This window comes from Podarcis pityusensis, assembly GCF_964106645.2.
Source record: "Podarcis pityusensis genome assembly, chromosome: 2".
NCBI classification, from domain to species: Eukaryota; Metazoa; Chordata; class Lepidosauria; order Squamata; family Lacertidae; genus Podarcis; species Podarcis pityusensis.
Genome location: NC_138029.1, coordinates 20,242,178 through 20,269,504, shown reverse-complemented (window position 1 = coordinate 20,269,504; position 27,327 = coordinate 20,242,178). Strand labels below are relative to the sequence as shown.

General features: G+C 44.3%; 1 protein-coding gene across 4 annotated transcripts in view; it reads right to left on the bottom strand.

The window, feature by feature from the left end:
• RAB11FIP4 (RAB11 family interacting protein 4) overlaps positions 1–27,327 on the bottom strand; it is a 219,287-nt gene that overhangs the window by 69,607 nt on the left and 122,353 nt on the right. Inside the window, exon 1 of one of the 4 annotated variants that reach the window (XM_080994566.1) lies at positions 13,829–13,849. The exons of the other annotated variants lie outside the window; for them this stretch is intronic. The gene's annotated coding sequence lies outside the window, so the exon portion shown is untranslated. Of the gene's footprint in view, positions 1–13,828; positions 13,850–27,327 lie in introns of those variants that run through there. 4 annotated transcript variants of the gene reach the window in all.

Genomic DNA, 27,327 nt, shown 5'->3' with positions numbered 1-27,327 from the left:
CAATAAAATCAAAAATCTGTTTGGGGGGAAATCCATCCAATAAACATTAGATGATCACCAGGGCTAGCTGGCTAAATTAGTCCCACTTGGGCCAGCGAGGAGACCAGGAGAAAACCAGCTGTGGGATCCCAGAGCGGGCAATCTTCACAAAAAGGGGAGGGGGAGGGAAGGAAGGGGAACGAAAGATCAGGCCAGGTTCAAATTGAAAGCCAATTTTCTGTCTTACAGGCCCTGCGGAAGGAAGTAAAATCCTGCAGGGCCCTGGTCTCATGGGACAGAGCATTCCACCCCTAAATAAAAGGACACATTCTACTCATGTAAAAACACACTGATTCCTGGACCATCCACAGGCCAAATTTAGAAGGCGATTGGCCGGATCCGGCCCCTGGGCCTTAGTTTGCCTACCCCTGGGTTAGAACATGGTGCTGATAACACCAAGGTGCAGGTTCCATCCCCGTATGGGACAGCTGCATATTTCTGTATGGGGGGGCTGGACTAGGCGATTCTCAGGGTCCTTTCCAATTCTATGCAGTGGTGCCCCGCAAGACGAATGCCTCGCAAGACGAAAAACTCGCTAGACGAAAGGGTTTTGCGGTTTTTGAGCTGCTTCGCAAGACGAATTTCCCTATGGGCTTGCTTCGCAAGACGAAAACGTCTTGCAAGTTTGTTTCCTTTTTCGTAAAACCGTTAATACCCAGGGTGCATTGCTTGAAGAGGTGCAGTTGCGACTTGACTTCGAGGAGCAACTCATAGCACGCGGTGTGGTAGCCTTTTTTGAGGTTTTTGAAGACTTTGGTGATTTTTGAAGCTTTTCCAAAACTTCTTTTGCAGCCATTTGGTAAGTTAAACTTTTAAAACTTTTTTGGGGGGTTTTGGATTTTGGGTTGGGGTGTTTGGAATTCAAGGACTTGGTGTTGGGGAGGGGTTTGCAAGAATCTGGAAGCTTGTGTGAGTTTTTTCTGCATTTTTATGATTTTTTGTGACCATTGGGCCACTCTGCTGTTGTTGTTTTTTAAAAAAATTCTGGGTTTGAATTTCTGTGTGGTTGAGTGGCTGGGGGAACAGTTGAGGAGGGGTTTGCAAGAATCTGGGAGCTTGTGTGGGGTTTTTTTGAATTTTTATGATTTTCTGTGACCATTGGGCCATGTTGTTGTTTTTTTTAAAAAAAAATTCTGGGTTTGAATTTCTGTGTGCTGCGTGGCTGGGGGAACAGTTGAGGAGGGGTTTGCAAGAATCTGGAAGCTTGTGTGGTTTTTTTCTGCATTTTTCTGATTTTTATTGTTCCTTCAATTTTTGAATTTATTGTTCCTTCAATTTTTGAATTTATTCCTTCAGTTTTTGAATTTATTGTTCCTTCAATTTTTGAAATGCTCCTTACAGTATGTGTGACTTTAAGGAGCACTTAATAAACTCTTGTTGTACCAAATTTGGCTTTGTTTGGACTTTTTTTGACCATAGGAACGCATTAATTGAATTTCAATGCATTCCTATGGGATTTCGTGCTTCGCAAGACGAAAAATTCGCTAGACGAAAAAACTCGCGGAACGAATTAATTTCGTCTTGCGAGGCACCACTGTAATTCTATGAAGACAGCTCTGACTGCAGTAAAAAGGGGGTTTCTCCCCCAGTCCTTCTTAAACTAATCTTTTCAACATTTCTTTCTTTCATTCAGCTGACTTCGCCACCTGAATGAAATAACACTTACCTACTCAGATCCATTTATGGCAGCATTATTATTGTTGTTGTTGTAGGTACCCAGTCAGCGTTTCTCAACCTGTGGGTCCCCAGATGTTGTTGGACTACAATTCCCATCATCCCTGAGCTCTGGCCTTGCTAGCTAGGGGTGATGGGAGCTGTAGTTCAACAACATCTGGGTACCCACAGGTTGAGAAAGGCTGCTAGTAAGTAAAAACAGGTCAATATCCACCACTACAACTGATGGACAGTCCAAAAGGTCTCATCTCTAACCAATGCATATTTCATTTGAAATTTCAACAGCTGGTGTTCACTATTTCAACAAGCCACAACAAAATGAATTCAAGATTTCCCTCCCGATAACATTTCCCACTATGATATGCAAGACTGAACCAAAGAATATATTTTTCAATCACTTATAACAAAGATTTTGGGCCATTTTGTGCAAACATCACAGGTGCCGTTTTAAATGACGAAATTGCTTCTCGACAAAAGGCACTGCCACATCTATACTTAATGAAGCAATGTATAATTTATCACATTATGTGAACTCTAATAAAATTTCAGAATGTAAAAGCCAGCCCTCCTTTATGATTTCCTAGAGATAACTCTCATAATGTATACAAATAATGTTAAAAGTGCCAGGACCAAAAGGGGTAATATCAATTTGCATGCAGTCCTTTAAAGAAATGGAAGAAATTGATTTGCTGAGAATTCACAGAGAGAGAGAGAGAGAGAGAGAGAGAGAGAGAGAGAGAAAGGAGGGGGGGAGATTATTCAGCCCAGACCAGATACCACTGTGTTGGAGATTACTGTTTTGGTGATATAAACATGGAGTCACTACTGTAATTATGCCTCACATGAATCAGTGGTCTGGAAAAACATGGCAGTTCTTATGCGCTTGATGGTTTTTGATCAAATTTACATTGATATCACAGATGGAAAGGATCTGCTTCATCATTTGCTATGACTGTAGTGGAAGAGATCTGAACAGCGTCACTTGACACAATACTTCCTGCCTCCCATTTCAGGTGTTGCCAATTACATTGTCCATCTCCCAGTGAACACTCCATGGAGAAATGCAATTTAAACTGGTGGGACACAAATTGCCAGGAGCGAGTCTCCTCCAGCACCATAATTCAAAAGCATCAGTTCTTCAGCGATCAGCCTTCTTTATGGTCCAGCTCTCACTTCCATGCATCACTACTGGGAAAACCGTAGCTTTAACTATACGGACCTTTGTCAGTAAGGTGATGTCTCTGCTTTTTAAGATGCTGTCTAGGTTTGCCATCGCCTTTCTCCCAAGGAGCAGGCGTCTTTTAATTTCGTGACTGCTGTCACCGTCTGCAGTGATCATGGAGCCCAAGAAAGTAAAATCTCTCACTGCCTCCATTTCTTCCCCTTCTATTTGCCAGGAGGTGATGGGACCAGTAGTCATGATCTTCATTTTTTTTCATGTTGAGCTTCAGACCATATTTTGCACTCTCCTCTTTCACCTTCATTAAAAGGTTCTCTAATTCCTCCTCACTTTCTGCCATCAAGGTTGTGTCATCTGCATATTTGAAGTTGTTGATATTTCTTCTGGCAGTATACAAATTAAAAGTGATGGTGATGATGATATCTCCGCCACCACCTGGTCGATTTAGGGGAGCGTGGTTCTTGCCAGCTGCTGACCTGCTCACATTCTTGGCCCTCCTCTTTTAGGACTGTGTGTTAAATGCACACAGCACAGCTGCTCTGGAAATGTTCTGCTCTTCCCATATTTTAAGCTATTCACCATTCAAGACGACCATTCTCATCTGATACCTTTCCGTTTTTTTCCAAATGCCCTTGCTTTGTTTATACCTCCTCTAAAACATCAGTGGAGTTTGGCTATGCATGCACATTAACTGCTGGAAACCCAAACTGCTTTCAGAACGAGCTAATTGTCTGTGTTTAATTGGCAATGAGCATGATTTAAAGTCTTTGCATTTTATTAGTCTCTCTAGACTACTGATGCATACATACCACCGTAGAGAGACTTTCTTCTTTTTACATGGATACAGCAATCTCCCAAGTGAAAGGAAACAACTAGAATAACTTTCCAGGATTTGACAATGTTGCTGCTTTTTTAAAAAAATGAGGCACTACTATATAATAGATAAAAGGAATGTATAGGAGTGTTCTCTCCATTCTTGGTGCTTTGGGGATGCATTTTGGTTCTCTTAATACCACTAATTAGCATTCATTTGCGACTTTATGTGCTCCAAGAAAGAAGCGTTGCTGGCATCGCTATTAAATTACAGTGGATAGTTTTGCTAAAACCCAGCTCAGTTAATTAAAAAAGAAAGAAAAGAAAACCCAGCTGAGCAAAGGTGGAAGATGTTTTAGAAAGTTTCCCAAATTAGCTGGGATCTGGATTTCCAAATAACACAAAATGAAATATAAACTGGTGCCATAAAACCAGTTTGTATCAAAATTATAAACAAATGCAAACACAACCTTAAAACGCTCATCTCAATAGAGCTAAAAGGTTTTGCCCTATGATCTTATTCATCTTATTGCCCTATGATCTTATTACTCTGGTAAATATATGTATCATATATAACACACACAGGGAGAGGTGAAGTGTTTTGAATTCACATATAATTTAAATGAATAGAAGAAAATATGAACGTAAACAAAATAACACCTGCACATACAAAAAAAGTAGTAAAGACAATGTTGTAAAACAGCAAAAAACAAAAAAAAAACAAAACATAGAACAATGTTAGTGTGTGCAAAACACCTCACGAATTAGGTCTTACTACATTTTTAAAAAATCTGTATTTATATTACGGTATTAATGCTGCTATAAGAATTCTAAGGTGTCATAAATAAAATGAATGTTCATGAGTGCACAAGGTACCTTATGTACATAAACCATTTGTCTGAAATAGCATAGGAGAGCAATCCTGAAGCCATCTTGACTCTTTAAGACCCCAAATATTTCCTCTCCTGATGGTTCTTTTCACTTACAAATCCTACACATCCTGTCTTAAGGGCATATTTTGTGTATGAATAGGGTAGGCCTGTGACCTGGATTCAAAAACTAAGGTATTTATTATCTCAAAAGAATGGATCAGACAGCCCAGGTAATGCATTCAGTGACCATTTGACATAGGACTACCATCCGTCGCGGGTGGCGCTGTGGGTTAAACCACAGAGCCTAGGACTTGCAAATAGGAAGGTCGGCGGTTCGAATCCCTGCGACAGGGTGAGCTCCCGTTGTTGGGTCCCTGCTCCTGCCAACCTAGCAGTTCGAAAGCACGTCAAAGTGCAAGTAGATAAATAGGTACCGCTCCAGTGGGAAGGTAAACGGCGTTTCCGTGCACTGCTCTGGTTCACCAGAAGCGGCTTAGTCATGCTGGCCACATGACCCAGAAGCTGTACGCCGGCTCCCTCGGCCAGTAAAGCGAGATGAGCGCCGCAACCCCAGAGTCGGTCACGACTGGACCTAATGGTCAGGGGTCCCTTTACCTTTTTTACCATCCATCCAGAATTTCCCGGACATATACAGGAGTCGTCTGTCGGAAATAGTGTCCAGGCGGAATTTCCGAAAATCGGTAAAAATGTCAGGGAAAACACATATGTCTGGCAACCATTTGGGCAGTGTTGGTTTTCATTTTTATTTTGCGAATTTCCTTAAAAAATGCTCAACAACTTCATTTTTATTTTATTTTTAGATTTCGGAAAAAGAACTCAGCAACTTTTGTGTCCGGATTTTCATTTTTTGAAAGATGGCAGCTCTATTTCACCATTATCAGGTATCTTGTTAGGCAGGAGACAAGCAACACTCTCAAATTTCTGTTGTAGACTGCCTCTTTCTGTGATGTGTGTGTGATGTTTTTTGGGTGGTCTTCGGCGAAGGGGTTGGGCAATTTCTTTAAAAGTTCTTGCATACCTTCGTTTTGGGTCATCACCTCCTTGCAAGGGGGGCAGGATGGGACTCTGTTGCATCAGATAAATAAATATCTGTTTTCCTTTCACTGGTTCCTGCCTCCATCCATTCTTCTCTCACTGAGAATGGACTTAGAGGAAACTGAGTCCTTTGATGGAGAGGGGCTGTAAAAGGCAGCCCCAAATTTTTCTAGAACACTGCTTTACTGCTATATTTAAGTTTTAGTTAGTAAAAAATGATCATCTTATGGATATTTTAATCACTGTTGTATTTGTCAGCTGTCCTGAGAAGCTTTTCTCATTTATATACATGTTTATTAATTTTTAACATACTAATTATTATTCATACAACAAAACTTCTAATCTTATACAATAATTTTTGGACTTCGGTCAACACCTCTGATGATTTTCCGTTCTTATCACTTATTATGCATTTCTTAATTTCATATTACCTTCAATTATCTTTAACTAAAAATTCTCCTCATTATCTTTTTTGCAGCATTTCAAATAATGCACCTTACAAAACTGCTTGCAAGCCTACGAGCGTAATCTGCTCATCACAATTACTTTTCAAATAGTCCGTAAATTTACTCCAGCCTTCTGAGAATCTCTGGTTTCGAATTCTTCCTGTTAGTTTATCTAATTCTGCATAGTCCATCATTTTCCTCCTCCATTCTTCTTTCATCGGTAATTCTTCTTGCTTCCAATTTGGTGCCAATAATATTCTTGCTGCCGTCAGTCCTGAGAAGCTTTTCAATACCTTTCATCTCCAGTTAGGACAGGGGTGGGGGGACCTGTCCCTGAAATCTTGCAGAGCTGTTGCCGGAAAGTGTAAACAATCTTGGTATGACCTAGTACAAGGCAGTTTTCCATGATCCCAGTACTCTTAGCCGCCTGCCAAACACAGGCCTCAGAATTTGCAAATATGTGCAGGGAAGAAGTAGCAAATGCAAAGAGGTATCAAGGTGATTGAGATAGTCTGGCAGATGGGCAAAAGCAAGCATATGCTACCTAAGGTTGGGAACACAAGCAAGCCTAGGGGACAGGGAACGGACCCAGCTGTTAAGTTATCTAAGCCAAATGACATGAAGGCCACAGTATAACCTGAAGTCATATTGGCAGAGTGTCTCGCATGCGTCTGCCATAAATAGCGTTGCTACGAAGAATGAACGAGTACAGAGGAGGGCAGCCAAGATGATCAAGGGTTTGGAAACTAAGCCTTATGAGGAACGGTCAAAGGAGCAGAATATGTTTAGCCTGTGTAGTGGGTATGAGTTACTCGTGTGTAAACTGGTGCCTCTCTAGGCTAATTTGCCTTGTTAAACCTTTCTGACTGCACAGCCCTTTCTCATCGTGGCTGCCTCAGTCGCTGGCAGAATCCGTCAGTGGGCGTTTCTTGAACCTCTTCCAACATAAAAGTTGTTTGACACCCAGTCTCCTCCTCCTTTCACTGCGCGGGAGTCTTCTGCGCAGGGAGGGCGTGGGTAGCGGAGGACCTGTGCCCTCCTCACTGAGGTCCAGTGAAGAGTCCTGGAGCCCTCTCTCCGATTCCCCCATCTGCCCCCCTTTATCCCTGGTGTTGCGCTGATTTGCTTCCCCCTCTACTGAGCTGTTTCTCCCCCTGCTGCTGGGTCCTTCGCCAGCATCATCTAGGAGCCTCCCCTTCGCCTCTCGCTCCGATGTCAGTTCCCTGACAGCCTGGAAAAGAGGAGAGATGATTGCAACATACTGCTTTTTTTTTTTTTTTTGTTAGAGCGTTTATTAATTTTCCAATAAAGGTAAAGGTAAAGGGACCCCTGACCATTAGGTCCAGTCGTGACCGACTCTGGGGTTGCGGCGCTCATCTCACTTTATTGGCTGAGGGAGCCGGCGTACAGCTTCCAGGTCATGTGGCCAGCATGACTAAGCCGCTTCTGGGGAACCAGAGCAGAACATGGAAACGCCGTTTACCTTCCCGCCAGAGCGGTACCTATTCATCTACTTGCACTTTGACGTACTTTTGAACTGCTAGGTTTGCAGGAGCAGGGACCAAGCAACAGGAGCTCACCCAGTCACGGGGATTCGAACTGCCGACCTTCTGATCGGCAAGTCCTAGGCTCTGTGGTTTAATCCACAGTGCCACCTGCGTCCCTAATTTTCCAATAAAAACATCCAATTGACATTCAAATCATAATCATAATCCAATAATAAAAAATAAAAATAAAAAAATCCAATTGTCTTCCGAATTTAGTTCAGGCTGTGGGAAGCCGCAAATTAGAGCAACATACTGCTAATACTGGAGGAAAGGTGTGGCTTGATTTAATCACAGCTGTGGCCATCTTGCAAGATGCTGAAAAAGATGGAGGACTACCTATGGAATACCACCCTGCCAATCAATGCCCATATACTTTCAGCTGCTAATTTCTGAAGATCAGAGCCCAGTACCAGGGATGGGGGAACAACACGTAGCAGGCCACTTCCCCCCCAACCCGAGCTTAGGCAGACAACAATTTCACATAAAATTAACCCAAGCAGGTCCAGTTATACACTGAAAGAAAGGTAGCCTTTTATGATATGTAACCACCCTCTGCTATTTACACTTTTTTTTCTTTTTCTTTTTGCATGGGGGTATATGTGTTTCCTGGTAATCTTGGTCGCAGATCCGCTGTTATGTAAAGTGAAATTAGCCTAGTGCAAATTGGATATGACTCGGCTATGCAGATTGGAAGAGGAGTGGGTGTCCTTTGTTTCCTCTACAAAAGGAATTGGCCATCATTCTAGTGCCTGCAGGCTTCTGAGCCCAGAAACTGCTTCTGGCCAGGCCTCCGTGGGGCATATTGTGTTGCACAAAACAGGGTGAAGCAGAGGTCAGGCTCGACTTCAAGCCCACACAGCAGAAGCAAGTAGATACACAACACACAAGCTGATCTGGCCATATGGATAGTTGGATAACATGAATTCCTTTACACATGGAACAATGTAAGACCAAGGAATACATCAGGGCATTGGGGCTGAAACCTCTTTTTCCCTGCGTGGCAAGCTAGCACTTATACTAGCTGGCTGGCTTTTCTTGCTGCTATGTAATTTTTGTCTGCCTGTTGGTTTTCATTATCATTATTATTATTATTTTTAAAAAGGTGTGATAAGAATTTTAAGGTCTTAGATATATAATAAATGTACCAACCAAGCACGTACATAGATCAGCACAGGAAGACCGACCTGAAACCATTTTTGATTCCCAAATTGAACAAATGTTTTCTCTGCAAGGTCAAAGGAAAATGGAAACGCCTCCCCATTGTCTTATCCTTCCCAAATCTTGTCTTAAGGGTATGTCTGTGTTTGAATAGGGTGAGCCTGTGACCTGGCTCAGGAACTAAGTATTTATCTTTACAAAAGACTGGCCAGGCTCCCCAGGGTATCCAATCAAGTGAGCATTAACACGTAACCTGTCAGACGAGATAAACAACACACTCAGATTTCTTCTGTAGACCACCTTTTCTGTGATGTAGGTATGATGTATGGAGGGGTGGTCTTGAGCTCCAGGGCAGGGAATTTCAAAATGTCTATATAAGGGCAGGCACACCTTTGTTCTGGGTTCCTCCTCCTTTCCTGCATGTGAGGGAAGCACCCTGTTGCAACAGATCAATAAAGATCAGGCTTACGAGCTGCTTTGCTTCTCAATATTCTCTGGTTGGCCTCTGTTACTTTCTCCTACCAATAGGGAACCTACGTAAGGACTCTATATGGGCTCTTGGATGCCCCATAAGGGAAATAGGGCAGATTTTGTTTAGAACAAAGGTTAAAGGTTTTTTATACAGTTGGGGGTAGCTTTGGAAGCATTAGGCTCCTAAACTATTCTTTGTGCACAAGACACACCATATGGGGACTTTCGGTGAGGAAAAATGGCGGGCACCATGGCAGCGAGCAGCTCCTGAAGCCAGCCAGAGCCAACTGCGCTACCAGACTGGCTCCAGGCTGCTGAGGCTACTGTTGTCACGTTTCCCAGGGACAGATTTGCAAATCTGGGGACGGAATTTGTCCGGGGACAGATTTGCAAATCCAGGGACTGTCCCTGGGAACTGGGGACATCTGGCAACCCTAATCTAGAAGCAATAAAGATGACCACATCCTGATCCTGATGATTAGGCAATGGGCTTCCTTTACTCGTAAGTAGTGCTCTCCAGTGTAGAAGCAGGCAGACAAGGAGGGAGGAAGAAGCAAACAAGCACTACCTTTTGGAGACTTTTTTCCCCAAGCTGAAACAATCAACGGCCTAATTAGGTGGTGTTATCACTGGAGAAAGGGGCAGGGAAAGAAATAGAGGAAACAGAGGGGGGGTGGGAGAGAGAGAGGGAGAGGGAGAGAGAGAGAGAGAGAGAGAGAGAGAGAGAGAGAGAGAGAGAGAGAAAGACCTACATATTCATCAGACTAGTTCCAACTGGAGTTAGCTAAGGGCAGGGAGTTATTTAGCAGGCATGAGCATGCTCACTGAGGCGTGGAGGCCAAGGAAAAGAAAGAGAGCTTGCCGGATCAAATAATCCCTGTCGGAACATATTTTGGAAGGCTAAAGCTAAGGGGGTCTGGTGGATAAAGTTGAAGCTCCAAAGCAAGGCCCTCTAGATGTTGTTGGGCTACAACTCCCAGCCAACATGGCCAACTGTCAGGGAAGAGCCAATGGAGATAAGCACAGGGAAATTCAGGGAGAATGAAAGGAAGTGCTTCACATAGTGCAGGGCTCAGCAAACCTTTTCAGCAGGGGGCCAGTCTACTGTCCCTCAGACCTTGTGGGGGGCCGGACTATATGTTGAAAAAAAAGAAGAACAACGAATTCCTATGCCCCACAAATAACCCAGAGATGCATTTTAAATAAAAGGACACATTCTACTCATGTAAAAACATGCTGATTCCCAGACCGTCTGCAGGCCGGATTTAGAAGGCGATTGGGCCGGATCCGGCCCCCCGGCCTTAATTTGCCTACCCATGACATAGGGCATTGATTTATTCCTTTGTAGTGCTTCCCTTCTTTCCCCACCCACTGGAATATAAATTGGCCAACGGCAAACTGGATGGCAGTCCATCCGCTATACTGCTGCTTTCTGATATTGTACATTATTTGATGCTTTTGTGGTTTATATATCTCTATCTATATATCATCTGTCCATCTATCTATCTATCTATCTATCTATCTATCTATCTATCTATCTATATCTATCTATCTATCTATCTATCTATCTATCTATCTATCTATCATCTATCTATCATCTATCTATCATCTATCTATCTATCTATCTATCTATCTATCTATCTATCTATCATCTATCTCTCTATCTATCTCTCTATCATCTATCATCACCTATCTATTGTTGTAAAAGGTAAAGGTAAAGGAGCCCTGGATGGTTAAGTCCAGTCAAAGGCACCTATGGGGTTGCAGCGCTCATCTTGCTTTCAGGCCGAGGGACCCGGCGTTTGTCCACAGACAACCTTCCGGGTCATGTGGCCAGCATGACTAAACCGCTTCTGGCTCAACGGAACACTGTGACGGAAACCAGAGCGCACGGAAACACCGTTTACCTTCCGGCCACAGTGGTACCTAATTATCTACTTGGCGTGCTTTCGAACTGCAAGGTTGGCAGGAGCTGGGACAGAGCAACGGGAGCTCACTCCGTCATGCAGATTTGAACCACCAACCTTCCGATTGGAAAGCCCAAGAGGATCAGTGGTATAGACCATAGCGCCACCTGCATTATTGTATATATTTATATATAGTGGTACCTCGGGTTACGGACGCATCAGGTTACAGACGCTTCAGGTTACAGACTCCGCTAACCCAGAAATAGTACCTCAGGTTAAGAACTTTGCTTCAGGATGAGAACAGAACTCATGTGGCAGTGGTGCGGCGGCAGTGGGAGGCCCCATTAGCTAAAGTGGTACCTCAGGTTAAGAACAGTTTCAGGTTAAGAACGGACCTCCAGAACGAATTAAGTTCTTAAGCCGAGGTACCACTGTATATAAATTGATGTAACCACAGTGGACCAGATCCTCTCCCCCACCCCATGGACCAATGAAAATAGGGATGTCTTAAAGAATAGTGGGACATTTCAGGACCAAATAACAAACCGGGACAGCTTCTTTAAAATTGGGACTGTCCCTGGAAAATAGGGACACTTGGAGGGTCTGAAATTTCTGTCTGTCTGTCTGCCTGTCTGACACCCGTGTGTGTGCATACACACACACACACAAACACATGCCTGAAAATACAAATGTTCAGGAGAGGCATCTCTCCACAAGGAAATTGAATGATAAATTATTTCTGCATTGCTGGCCCAGTAATAGATAGTACCTAAGGTGGAAGCAAGATGTGGCATGTACAATCCACATCACTCACCTGGATAATGTTAATATATGTTAAAATATTCCTTTCTGAAGCAGAGGAATGTGACGGAATGGGCTGATGTAAGCCCAAGGGGGAAACAAATCTTCAGTTTCTTCACTTTTAAAAGCAGTTTAATAAGCAAGTGCCTATTTGGGTTTGGAAGCAGCACAAAATGTGACCCTTTTTTAGTTTGGGTTTTTTTTTTTTTAAAGGAACCATGAATCTCTTCCAAAAATGTTTGAAAGCGCCATAACAGGCGGTGCAATTATCCCTCCTAATGGAGAAGTGTTGAATTGGGTGATTTTCAAAGACAAAGATGACATTTCAAATGCTAAGTCCCCTGTGGCTTTTTACCAGAAATCAAATGCCATTTCTAACTTGGATATTTTTAAATATTAGGGCCTTCCTTTTATTCATCTGCCATTAAATTAACTTTTTAAAAGGATTCTCAAGAAACGTGCATACAGTGGTGCACTTAGGTCGATTTTAGACAGCACTTAGAGGTCTTATTAACCCCCTTTTAAATTGCAATGGGTATTCCTTCACGTATAGCAAAATGCCATGAAGAGTGGGGAACTTCCTGCTCCTTCTACTAAATGTGGCCGTGGGCATCAGCTCCTAAGTCGCGTCCTGATGGCACCTCTGTGTGAATATATTTGTCTTGTTCAGAGGCTGAGCAGTTCCTTGTTCAGCCAGCCAACCCAGCATTGGAGCATTCATGCACCTCTTTTAAAAAAATATTTTTTAAAAAAAGAAGCGGTGAGTGGGGAGACACTTGGCAAAGACCAGCAAGTCTACCTCATGAAGCACAAACACATTTATCAGTTCATCACATCTATACCTTGGCCTTGTTTCAAGGATCTCAGAGTTACATTAGAGCCTCACAACCTCCCTGTGAGGCAGTTTCTGCTGAAAGATTGTGAGGCAGATCCAGATATTGGTTATATACAGTGCTATTTTTTTCTAGAAAAAGAGGTGCCAAATCTCACCATGAACCCCTCCCTTGTTCTCTTAGAATGGCAATGGCGCCCACCTGAGGGGTGCCAGAACTGGGTGGTGAGTTCTGGCTGACAAAAAGCCCTGGTTATATAGTAAATCTGAGGGCAGGGCTTGTCTGTAATTTTATTGTATAGTGGCTTGTTTGCTTTAGAAATAATAATTATTGTTTTTAAGATAATTCCTGACCCCTCCTGAATAGATCATCAGTATCAACATCCTCTCTCCAGTCAAGAGGATGTTACCAGAAAACTGGCCATTGTCTCTCTCTGTGTGTGTGTCCCCACCCCAGGATGTCAAAACAATAACATAAATATTCTAATGGGTTATCCATCAATTATGAAAAATCAAAAGTCCTGGTGTTTGAGAAGAGATTCTCCCCGAGTAAATGGGTACTAGATCAGGGGTCAGCAAACTTTTTCAACGGGGGCTGGTCCACTGTCCCTCAGACCTTGTGGAGGGCCGGACTATATTTTGAAGGAAACAAAATGAACGAATTCCTATGCCCCACAAATAACCCAGAGATGCATTTTAAATAAAAGGACACATTCTACTCGTGTAAAAACACCAGGCAGGCCCCACAAATAACCCAGAGGTGCATTTTAAATAAAAGGACACATTCTACTCATGTAAAAACACGCTGATTCCCAGGCCAACGTTTGCCTACCCATGATATAGTTCTTGAGAGGCACACAACTCCATACAAAAACCTTCCTTTAAGTAGGGTTGCCATACGTCCGGAATTTCCAGGACCTACCCGGAATACTGCAGTGTAAAGCAGTGTCTGGGCGGAAATCGTCTACACATCTGGGAAAATCAAGAACTTTTCTATCCGGATTTTCACTTTTTGAAATATGGCACCCCTACCTTTAAGTGTTACTTGGGAATCATCAGCATGCCACAAGACATTCTGTTTCGCATCACAAATCTCCTCCAAACCATCTGCAAGAAGCTATTTTAGCCTAGCAAGGCTGACTCAGAAAAAGCTGTTCTTCTTTGTTGCTTTACCATTATGTTGCACTTTTGTTCTGGCATTCCATTCCAGAACTCACTGTCTGTCAGAAAGCTATCTAGCTGATGAACCACAGTCCCCAATTCCTTATGGTGATTGATGTAGAAAAAGATCTGCTCCTAGATTCTAGTTGAATGAGCTTTTCCCAAAACCAGATGTTTGCAGGTGGAAAGTTCTGCTTCAGTTGTTGGTGGCAACTGACAGATGGATAGTGTGGTTCAAGACAACACCAGATGAAGTTTACTGAAGGGTGCACACACTCAAGCGAATACTCCTTGGACAGACATCCATAATCCTTTTGCACTCACAAGCAAGATAACCAGTAGTCAATGAATGGATTGTTGCCCCACTGTTTTGATGCATGTTGGTTGGGGGTGTGCAAGTTCTCAGTCAAAGCCGTGGTTGTGAATACAGCAAGTTAGGTACCGTATTTTTCGCTCTATAAGACGCACCAGACCATAAGACGCACCTAGTTTTTGGAGGAGGAAAACAAGAAAAAAAAATATTCTGAATCTCAGAAACCAGAACAGCAAGAGGGATCGCTGCGCAGTGAAAGCAGCAATCCCTCTTGTTGTTCTGGCTTCTGGGATAGCTGCGCAGCCTGCATTCGCTCTATAAGACGCACACACATTTCCTCTTACTTTTTAGGAGGGAAAAAGTGAGTCTTATAGAGCAAAAAATACGGTAATTCATCTGGAATAAAGGGATGTGATTCAGTGGACAAGGAAGAGAAACTTTCAGAATGCATGTCCATTGGGAACAGAGATTTGTGGTCCTCTCAAGCATATTTATTCTTCTAAAATACAATGGTACCTCGGGTTAAGAACTTCATTTGTTCTGGAGGTCCGTTCTTAACCTGAAACTGTTCTTAACCTGAGACACCACTTTAGCTAATGGGGCCTCCCGCTGCTGCCGTGCAGCCACCACGCGATTTCTGTTCTCATTCTGAAGCAAAGTTCTTAACCCAAGGTACTATTTCTAGGTTAGCACAGTCTGTAACCTGAAGCATCTGTAACCTGAAGCGTCTGTAACCCGAGGTACCACTGCAAAGCTGAACCATAGCAGTCTCCCGTGTAGGTCTCTGACTGCTTCAGGAACAACTGGTATAACTAGGTGCCATGGCTCTGTTATAAGAAAAAAACTGCTCCTTTTCCCTTATGGGGTATCCAAGAGCCCGTATAGAGTCCTTAAGTGGGTTCCCTATCAGTAGGAGAAAATAACAGAGGCCAACTAGAGAATATTGAGAAGCAAAGCAGCGAGTAAGCCTGATCTTTATTAAACTGTTGCAACAGGGTCCTCACTTACCACACGCAGGAGGGAGGAGGAACCCACAACAATGGTATGCACACCCTTTTATAGACTTTTGAAATTGCCCACCCTGTAGCCCAAGACCACCCCCAAAGCATCCTACATACATCACAGAAAGAGGCTGTCTACAGCAGAAATCCTGTATGCCAGGATACCTGATAATGGTCACTGACTGCATTACCTGGACAGCCTGGCCATTCTTTTGCGATGGTAAATACTTTAATTCCTGAATCCAGGTCACAGGCTCACCCTATTCACACGCACATACACCCTTAAGACAGGCAGCGGCGTAGTGTGGGTTGTCAGCACCCGGGGCAAGGCAAGTAATTTGCGCCCCCTAACCCGGGGCAAGGCAAGTAATTTGCACCCCCTAACCCGGGGCAAGGCAAGTAATTTGCTCCCCCTAACCTGCCGTCGCTGCCAGCTTCTTCTTGCTGCTGCCTGGTCTGGTCTGGTGTGGTTCTCTCCCGCGCTCAGCGCTGCGCTGGGCGGCCACTGCACTGTCCCTCCCCCAGATAGTCCCTCGCTCTCTCTCCACACCGCACGCCTGGCACCCACCCCCTCCACAGTGGGCGGCGACCCAGCGGCTCGGATCGGATTCGCACAGCCAGCACTGCAGTGAGAGAGAGTGAGTGAGCCAGGTAGGGGCAGAGAGCTGCGAGTGCGAGCGCGCCCCCCCAGATGTTGCGGCCGGTGCGGCCGGCCCCCCCTGCACCCCCCACGCTACGCCACTGAAGACAGGTAAGCAAAGGACAATGGAGAGGCTCTCCCATTTGCTGCCTCGTTGCAGAGAAATATTTGAGGTCACTGGGAGAGTCAAAATGACTTCAGGATTGTTCTCCTGTACTATTTCAGACACGTGGTTAATATACTTAATGAAGATATGAATTCTAAGGTCATATATATATATATATATATATATATATATATATATATACACACATATATATATATATATATATGACCTTAGAATTCCTATAACAGTGGTCCTGCAGTGGGGGGTAGAGGGATGGGGAAGACACCATAGCCTGACAGGGCGATTTAAACTCTCAGATCTTACTTCTTTTCCCAGTTTGTGATATAAAAGCATCCGGATGAATGAGAACTCCATGGACACAATAGATTTTGTTAAGCTACTGGTAAATGGCAAGCCACCTTGATCTCTTTGTGCATCTGAAGCCATTCACAATGCCACCGCTGATGCCTTTGCATACAATGGATTTTCAATTTGGGATTAAGCTCGGGTGCCTTGCAAATAGTGTGAGCAAACCAACAATAGTGGATTATGGTTTTACAGGGAAAACTGAATGGCATACAGAGGAGAAAATAGATGAGGGCACTGCAGTCCCACCACAAAAAGGGGGAAAGCCCCCCCCCCTTTAAGCCAATTGCATAGCACGGGAACATATAACTGTGTTTCCCACTGGAATAAACATTACCTGTTTCTGCAATGGATCGTGCATCCCATTTGTGCATCGAGTATGTCTGTTAAGAGTCTTATCCTATATAAGTCTACTCAGAAGCAAGTCTTGATGAGATCAGTGGAGTTTACTCCTGATAAGTGGCTACAGGATTGAAAGCTAAATGAGTTTTATTTTTTAATCTATTCCATGGGTAGGCAAACTAAGGCTCCGGGGCTGGATCCGGCCCAATCGCCTTCTAAATCTGGCCCACGGACATTCTGGGAAGCAGTGTGTTTTTACATGAGTAGAATGTGTCCTTTTATTTAAAATGCATCTCTGGATTATTTGTGGGGCCTGCCTAGTGTTTTTACAAGAGCAGAATGTGTCCTTTTATTTAAACTGCATCTCTGGGTTATATATGGGGCCTGCCTGGTGTTTTTACAGGAGTAGAATGTGCTTTTATTTAAAATGCATCTCTGGGTTATTTGTAGGGCATAGGAATTCATTCATTTTTCTTCTTCTTCAAAATATAGTCCGGGCCCCCACAAGGTCTGAGGGACAGTGGACCGGCTCCCTGCTGAAAAAGTTTGCTGACCCCTGATCTATTCTCATATTATTTCTTTCTTAAGATTCCTTGCATGCTCATGCAGGAGTTTGGGTCACCTTGAATCAGCGGCGGAGCTTCATGTTCCCCACCGGGATCGTGGTGCCAGGGGCAGTGCGCTTCCCCCGTCCCGTCTTCCTCCGCCAGTGCCTTGAGTGTCTGATCCAGCACATCTGATCCACCTGCCACAAAGCAACTGGGCTGCTCCCTACCCAACTACCTTCTAGGGACGCGGGTGGCGCTGTGGTCTAAACCACTGAGCCTCTTGGGCTTGCCGATCAGAAGGTTGGCGGTTCAAATCCCCACGATGGGGTGAGCTCCTTTTGCTCTGTCGCAGCTCCTGCCAACCTAGCAGTTCGAAAGCACACCAGTGCAAGTAGATAAATAGGTACCGTTCGGGCAGAAAGGTAAACGGTGTTTCCGTGCACTCTGGTTTCTGTCATGGTGTTCCATTGCACCAGAAGCGGTTTAATCATGCTGGCTACATGACCCAGAATGCTGTCTGTGGACAAACACCGGCTCCCCCGGCCTGAAAGCGAGATGAGCGCCGCAACCCCATAGTCAGCTTTGACTGGGCTTAACTGTCCAGGTGTCCTTTACCTTTACCTTTTCACTGCCTCATCGTCCTCATGGGGCCCACATGGATCTGACAGGGGGATGTGAACAGCTCAACACAACATGGCACCTTTTTCCTTCCACTGTTCCTTCTCATGCTTCTGTTTTCATACTATAGCACAGTATTTGGGAACCTCCAGGCAGAGCTCTACATCGTCATATTTTTTTATTCCTTCTCCCGTCCTATTTTAAGGCCATGTCTTCTGCGGGATTTTGCATTTGTGCTTCGATACCCAAGTGTTATAATTATGTTGTTGTTTAGTCGTGTCCGACGCTTCGTGACCCCATGGATCAGAGCACGCCAGACACTTCTGTCTTCCACTGCCTCCCGCAGTTTGGTCAAACTCATGCTGGTAGCTTTGAGAACACTGTCCAACCATCTCATCCTCTGTCGTCCCCTTCTCCTTGTGCCTTCCATCTTTCCCAACATCAGGGTCTTTTCCAGGGAGTCTTCTCTTCTCATGAGGTGGCCAAAGTATTGGAGCCTCAGCTTCAGGATCTGTCCTTCCAGTGAGCACTCAGGGCTGATTTCCTTCAGAATGGATATTTATTTATACCCCGCTTTTTGCCCTGACGGGACTCAAGGCGGCTTACAAAATACTTAGAAAGCTAGTGTCTTGAAGGGATTAAGAGCAGTGGTGAAGCATTCCCTGGTGGTGCCTGGGGTGTGGGTCCCTAGCTGTTGTTGGACTACAATTCCCATCATCCCTGACCAGTGGTCTTGCTAGCTGGGGACGATGGGAGTTGTAGTCCAAAAACAGCTAGGGACCTACATTTGAGAAACACTGCTCTAACCACTAAAGCACACTGGTTCCATATGTTTCCCACGTGGATCTGTAAAACCAGGCTATTTGTTGGTCTGTTTGTAGCGGCTTGGCAAAAAATGCTGGCTAATCCATGTGATAAACCTCTATTACACATAGCAGGTTTTCCTTCATTGGAGTAGCCTACATAATGGCTTTGAATATGCCCCCCCCCCTTTAAGCCACTCTGCCTTTCTTGAATCAGGGCTTAGATGAAGAAGATGATGAAGCAGCCCTTATTCCACACATGGGTTAATGAAAGAAGTACACAGCGAAAGTGCCAGCAAAAATTAGCATGATGGTGTTCCTCAGCGAGAGGATTACATGAACCCGCCAGCTGGCTGGTGACTAGGTGCCAATTTTGCTTTATTCGGAAACTGGTTTCTTAATAAGGAAACGAGCAACATGGCAATTTTGCAATGCTTGGAGCCGGAGGGAAACAATGTATTGTTGACACCTTGAAATATAGATGTTGTTTTTGCCTAGCAGGATTGTGCATGTTTTAGTGCTGAATACTCAGCGGGAAACATTTCACACAGCTGATGTGAGGATCAGATTCAAGTGTCCTTTCGCAAGCAGCTGCAAAATCTGCAGGGTTTTCAAGGAGCTGTGGATACAGAAGGCTCTGTTGTGGAATGGGCAGGCATGCAACAGAAAGACTGTAGCCATATGGAATTGAGTGGGCCTCACTTTAACCAGTGGCTAGCAGGAACAAAACACAGACCTGGCTGTTGTCTTGTGCAGACTGATGCAACCTGGTGCTCTCTGGACGTTGGACCACAACTCCCATCCTACCTGACCATTGGCCACGCTAGCTTAGGGCTGGTGGGAGTTGGTGGAGTTCAACAACATCTGGAGGGCTTTACGGAAGAGCAGAGACCCTTTTCGGACTATCTGAAGAACAGTTATAGTCATGTGAAAACGAGAGCAGGGTTCGAATTATGAGCAGCGGGGGGGAAAACAACGATAAGTGAAATAGAAGATAATTGTATGAGATGAAAGTACAGTCGTACCTTGGATCTCGAGTGCCTTGGCTCCCGTACAAATTGGCTCCTGAACGATCAAAACCCAGAAGTGAGTGTTCCGGTTTTCGAACGATTTTTGGAAGCTGAACATCTGGTATAGCTTCCAATTGGCTGCAGGAGCTTACTGCAGCCAATCGGAAGCTGCGCTTTGGATTCTGAACATTTTGGACATTGAACAGACTTCCAGAATGTGTTCTGTTCAACTTCCAAAGTATGACTGTATGTTATATAAAGCAGTAGTATAATTCACACATATGTCATGATTTTGCACAAATCTATTTTAATAAACTGGGACGTGGGTGGTGCTGTGGGTTAAACCACAGAGCCTTGGGCTTGCTGATCAGAAGGTCGGCGGTTCGAATCCCCGCGATGGGGTGAGCTCCTGTTGCTCAGTCCCTGCTCCTGCCAACTTAGCAGTTTGAAAGCACGTCAAAGTGCAAGTAGATAAATAGGTACCACTCCGGCGGGAAAGTAAACGGCGTTTCCGTGTGCTGCTCTGGTTTGCCAGAAGTGGCTTAGTCATGCTGGCCACATGACCCGGAAGCTGTACGCCGGCTCCCTCGGCCAATAAAGCGAGATGAGCGCCACAACCCCAGAGTCGGTCACGACTGGACCTAATGGTCAGGGGTCCCTTTACCTTTACCTATTTTTGTAAACTATTCTGGATCCCCCCCACCACCAGCAAGGTCTGATGGCATGGGAACTGGGAAAGACAGGAACTGCAGAGGCAAGTGAATGGTAGGGGCAAAAGATCCTGGAAAATGTAGCTGGAGGAATGGGAAAGAGAAGGCCCAAGAGCAACCATGCGACTCGCCCTGCAGTCCCGTCCCCCCACCCCCCAGCAGACATTTTCAAACGCTTTCTAAGCTATTGCAAGCACTGGAATTGTATTTTTGAATCTCAGCTAGAAAGGAAAGATTCTCATTCTGCTACTATCTGGAAGCAGAGTTTACACAGTCATAAAAAAGGTAAAGGTAAAGGACCCCTGGATGGTTAAGTCCAGTCAAAGGCAACTATGGGGTTGTGGCGCTCATCTCGCTTTCAGGTCAAGGGAGCCAGCGTTTGTCCACAGACAGCTTTCTGGTTCATGTGGCCAGCAGACTAAACCGCTTCTGGTGCAACGGAACACCGTGATGGAAACCAGAGTGCATTGAAATGCCGTTTACCTTCCTGCCGCAGCGGTACCTATTTATCTACTTGCACTGGTATGCTTTCGAACTGCTAGGTTGGCAGGAGCCGAGACAGAGCAACAGGAGCTCACCCCATCACGGGGATTTGAACCGCTGACCTTCCGATCGGCAAGCCCAAGAGGCTCAGTGGTTTAGACCACAGCGCTACCTGCATCCCCTTACACAGTCACACCAGCAGGTTGGAACGCATCTAGCTCTCTTTTCTAAAGCCATCACAGAGATAGGATATATAGGCATACCAAGCTGCCACTACGCTGTGTGCAGTCATCCCATAAGGTCTCTATGTCAAAAGCAGAATTTGGCTGCCTCAGAGAGCATAATCTTTGGGGGTCAAGGACAGAGGCGGATTTTGGGGAGTGCGACCGGTTCAACCCCACTGGGTGCCGAGCTGAGAGGGTGCTGCAGGGGGCGCTGCAACAATGACTTAGAACAGAAGGCAAGAGGCGCTCCCCCAAATTTTGGCCTCACACAGGGCGTTGCTGAAATTTGAAAGCCCAAAGTCCGCCAGTGTCAAGGATGTTGCACTGGCCCACGATGATCTATGGAAGACTTCTGCCAGCCTCGTGCTTGAAATAGCTAGTAAGGAGTTTGTCACCTCTGGCAGAGAGTCCCAAATGTGCTCTCCTGTACAGTCGTAAATTACCCAAGGATCAATAAGGTCACATCTGTGTAAGTGTGATTAGAATATAGCTCTGTCTCAGCTGGACAGCAGAGATGGTTGGGAATATTTATTTCTCATAGAATAGGCCATTGGGATTCTTTCCTGTTCCCTCATTTGCAAGTCTCTGATGAAGCCATTGATTTCAGTGTCAGGGACCTAGCAGACAAGCAGGGATCCTCCCTGTTTGTTGTTCAGAGGTTGGTTGCTAGATAAGGTTAATCACAGAACATATCTTGAATCTATGAGGGGTGAAATGAATGTGAATATAACAGGTAAAAATCAAGGGGGAGCGGGGGTTTGGGGAGGGTGGTTCAGGACAGACTGAAGGAAGTAAGTAAGAGAGGGCAAGAGTAGAGGTATGATGCCAAGCAGTTTGCGATAAAGTAATCTTGGCTCCTGAGTCGTAGACAGAACATCCAGTTCCTTCTGAATCTGAGTTGACACTGAAGATAAAGTGCTCTCAGCCAATCAGAGCGCCAGGATGAGAACCAATCACAGTGTTCCTCTCCTGAATGATTAGTTGCTTCTGGAATTTTTTTCCATCTAACTCCTTCCATGCCTTTGACAATGGGTGAATGGTTGAGACCTCTGCTCACATTATTCTGGCTCTGCGGGAGTGAGCACCTGATCATAAAGCAAATGCTGATTTAATATTGACTTGCTTTGCAGAAGTATATGGAGGGAATACTGAGATTGCTGTATGGAAAGCCTTCTATGAATAGTCCAAAGCAGTACATAAATGCCAAGGACTTTTAATGCTATTATTATAGGTACACGTTAAAAACAAGTATAATTTTATAAAAGTATAAAAATAACTGATGTAACACAAGGTGGGGTTTTGTTTCCAAGCAGAGAGGGCAAGATCGGTATTGCTAAGCAATGATGAGCACAGAGCCTACTATCTCATGAGTAGGAATGGAGAATTTTGATTCAGTGTGTATTTAAAGCCAAATTTACCAGATGTGCACTTTCCAAAGCAATGGGCAAAGTGAAGCACAGCAATCCTTCAAAATTCACATATATCCGAATTTTGCAATGCAGTTCTCCACCCAAACTTGGTTACAAAAATGCATATATTAAAAGAAGGCGCTCATAAAAATGAATGCATTCATGAAAAGAACATGGAAATGCATTATATTAGGGAAAGGTGTTTGCCAAAATGTGTGCGTTAGTCAAAACTGCATATGAAAGTTTGTGTATTGGGAGAAATTCACACTTAAATGTTGCTGAATTTTCATGGGGATTGAAAAAAAGAATTGCTGCAAAATATGAAGAACTAAGTTTAAGGCTGGGGGAAGGAGAAACTGAGAGAACCAGAACTGACAGAGACTTCCATCCCTACCCATGGAGACAAGGCTTCCAGGGGGCAGATTTTGAAAGCCATGAAGAGCCAAAACATAAGGGGCATAGTACCTTCTAGGCTCTTGCGCAGCTCCTATTCATTTCAGTGGGGCTCAGGCACAGCAGGATACGTTCCAGCTGGATCATGCCCCATATCAAATAGTTGAGAAGCGTGTGCTACAGACACCACAATATCATGTCAGCAATGTCTAGGCAACACGATGACCATGTACATACGCAGTAGACAATCTTTATAGAATTCCTTCAAACCATAACAAGTCCAAAATGAAATCTTTAGTCTCAAAGTCTCTGAAAATCTTTAAATGAAGCGAGGTACCAGACTTTGTACGATGAAAGACAAGCTGTGAAGCTTTGTGTATTCAGCAAATATGATGCCCAACACTGAACAGTGATTCCGGATATTGACTACTGTTTTGTAGAATTCTTCGTAAGCGTGGTGGGAGGATATAGAATTGCTTCCTAAACCCATCTTATTTCGAATGAATGTATGTAAATGAAAATGCTGTGGAACAGTGCTTATGTAATAATGTAGTCAGAAGGTTTCACTTTCTCTTTCTATCTCTCTTCCTTCTGGTATGGTGTTTTGTATATAATGTTAAAGTTTAGACTTATTATAAGTTATTGTAAGTTTAAGTTAAGTCTGCTGCAACTGGATTTCTTACGGACAGTGCCAGTCCTGAATGTATGGGATTTGTGTCCCCATTATGCTCATTTGCCTTCAGTAGCAGTAAAGCTCTGCTGGATGAAATACAATTGCCTCTGGTCTATTTTTTGGGAATCCTGCAACGTGTTTAAGTTGTTACTCTGCTAACTATATGTTGGAGTTCTACTCTGGATTAATACTGAGCAGAATTCTGTCTTGAGGACACATTTTCCAGTGGGACCATCGTTAAGAAAACAGAGCAAACGGGGTTAGGCTGGAATGGCTAATGATGGCTGGGAGCAGGGATGCCGCAAGTAGCTGGTCACAATTTCAAAGATGCACACTGATAATGTGTCCCTGTTTGGCTCTCAGTGCTGTTGACTTTTTATTATTATTTTGGAGTTGAAGGCTACTCAGAGCTTTCCATTAGAGAGTACTTGGATCCTGGCCATAGATGAAGTCAAAAGAGCAGGAGAGGAATCACAGCATTGCAGAATGTCACTAGCTCCTTCAAGGGAAGGTAAACAGATTGCTTTGGTTGGTACTTTGGAACTGTGCGAACACTGCCTTGGCTTCCTACATGGTAGAAAGACCAGATTTATAATAAATATCGCCTTCCAAGGCATCTAAATGTAATCGGTATTTGCTGGAGCTTTAGCACCTGGATGTGAAGCCAAGAGGTGGAACTGGGAACTTGTATATTCAGAGAGTAAGCCATGAGACAGAGCGACACATCCAACTTGGAAATGCTCTTCTCATTGCAGTTGCCCCTTGTGGGCTGGTAAAAAGCATATTGGCTTTTTAAAGGTCAGACGTAGAAAGAGTGGACAGGTGTGGTACCCGATGATAAAGAACCAGTGCAGACAATTGCTCACGTCCCAGAGGGGCATTAACTTTTGCTGCAGCAGGAAAAACCTTTCATTTCAGGAGGAGCCGAACAAGCAACAAATCACAAACGACTCAAAGGGGTCCAGATGTCACAGAGAAGGCTTGGCGCAAACGCTTAGCAAACCACGTTTACCATGAAGTGGCTGGGAGGGATCAGAACAACCGGCAAATTTTCTAAGCCTAGAGCAAGCGCTGGGAACATTTTTCCGCCGGGAGTCACATTTTCTCAGAGATCATCTGCTGAGGGACATATGTGGGTGGGGCCAGAGTCAAAAGTGGGTGGAGCTTGCAGCATTAAAGAGTTGCCTAAGAGGCACTCTCTCTCTCTCGGCCACCTGATCTTTCTTTCTTTCTTTCTTTCTTTCTTTCTTTCTTTCTTTCTTTCTTTCTTTCTCACAGAGGGCATGGAAGGGGAAGCGATTTCCTGAGGCATGTTCTGGGGGTGCAAAAGCCATCTGGGGGGAGGCACATAATACAAAGCTGGGAGCTACATTTCATTTCACTTTTAATTTGTATACCGCTGTTCTGGGGAGCCAGTGTGGTGTAGTGGTTAAGAGCGGTGGACTCGTAATCTGGTGAACTGGGTAACCCGCTCCTCCACATGCAGCTGTTGGGTGACCTTGGGCTAGTCACACTTCTCTGAAGTCTCTCAACCCCACTCACCTCACAGAGTGTTTGTTGTGGGGGAGGAAGGGAAAGGAGATTGTTAGCCGCTTTGAGACTCCTTAGGGTAGTGATAAAGCGGGATATCAAATCAAAACTCTTCTTCTCTTCTTCTTCTATAAACAAGGCGGTTTACAAGCTGAAGAAACAACAAAATAGACCGATACAAAAAAAGTCACAATAACTTTAAAATAAACAACTTACGTCAAATAAAACAATATTCAATAATCCGTTGGAATGTAGTAGCAAACGGTAAAATTAAATATCAGCAAATAATAATTAATCAGTTTACGCTTATCAGTTACAATGAAGAATGACTAAACTATAATCAATACAAATAACGGCATGTCACAATGTGTAAAATACCACAAAACATACAGAACCATGTAAAAGGATCAAATTGAGAAATAAGGACTCACAACTCAAAAAAATATTTTTTTAAGAAAAATATCCCTGAACTCCTCTTTTCACAGCTGTTTCTACTGTTCTCAAAGTCTCCTAGGGCTCGAGGGTTGGGCAAGGCAGGTGGGAAAAAGCCATTGCCGAAAGAACAGCAAAGAGGCTGCTGCTCAGCACTGACCTAAGTGCTTAACATTTTAGGAACCAAGGACCCAAGGAAAATTACATGGAGATAGCACAGAGCAGCAGCAAATTAGGACATGGGAATTAATGTGTGATTTCTTGAAGAATTCAATTCATATGGGCCGGACTCAGTGCAAAGTTCTTACTAGCAAGATGCCCATGCAAGGAATTCTGCTAGCATAATGAGGATTTCTCTTTCTTCAGCCCCTATGCTCCCTAAATTGGCTTGTGGGGTGTGATTGAGTAGAAGAGGCCCCCGAACAGTGCACGGGGGGAGGAGAGGGGTGTTTGTTCCACCAGGCAAGAATAAATGCTTTACTGGTGGAACTATCACCTTAGCGTTACACTGAATTCCTACCTACCTACCGTATTTCTTCCTCCATAAGACGCACCTGACCATAAGACACACCTAGTTTTTAGAGGAGGAAAACAAGAAAAAAAAATATTCTGAACGAAACAGTGGATGTATGATTTTTGTGGTTCATGCTGTGGACACAGACATGTGATCTGATCGTGAATTTGGGGTGACCCAATGCAAAAATCCTGAGGATCCTTGTGGATCTGTGCTTTGTAACAACGTTTTTGCGCCATTGCGGTCCAACGCAACAGTGGGTGCGTGATTTTTTTGGTGCAGGCTGTAGCCATGGACATGCTATGTGATCTGATGGTGAATTTGGGGTGACCCAATGTAAAAATCCTGAGAATCCATGGGCTTTTACCTCCCTCCTCCCAGGCAGCCTCCGCTAGTGTCCCTTATCTCTCTTCTGATCCCACCCATCAGCCTTTCAACACTACCTTCCCTCTTGTTTGCCTTAGTGTCTTTTCCTTAGCTGGAGCAGTTTTTTGCTCCTCCTTTTCTTCTAATTTCTCTCCTTGTTGCATTAGTCTTCCTGTTTCCCCCCTTTGCAAGTTTGCTGTCTTTACCTCCCCCCTCCCAGGCAGCTTCCTTTATCTCTAGCATCCCTTATTGCTCTTCCCAATCAGCAAACGATCAGAGGCTTTGTTTCTTCCCTCTTTCAAAAAAAAAAAAAAAAAAAAAAAAGCATGATCTGCTTCTTGCCCCTGGGCAATTCGGCTCCAGGGACCACACATTCACTCCATAAGACGCACAGACATTTCCCCTTACTTTTTAGGAAGAAAAAAGTGCGTCTTATGGAGCGAAAATTACGGTACTTATTTCACAACATTTAGATGCTTGTCGGAAAAACCTCTAAGCGCTTTTGCATAAAACAAATTCTTCACATGGCCGTGCACACATAAATCTATCTAAAACAAAAGGGAATCATGACAGCTTAGATGACTCTGCCAGTACACAGAGAATACCTATGCAAGCTTAAATCCCACTGGCCGCAACAAAACCTTCAGCACGCATACTGATGCTCTCAATGCTGTCCTTATTTTGTACTTTGCCCTTCAGCTCGAAGGCCAACTGCTGGCTCCACTGGGAAAACTATTCGAGACTAAAGAAGGTCTGCATTGCAGATACAAATGCAAAAATATGAAACCAGAATCCTAACACCAACCCAGAACAACCCAGTGGTGTGGAGTCACCCAAACTGTACAGGAACAAGTGACTCTGGATTCCCTAAACTACACCCACAGTAGAC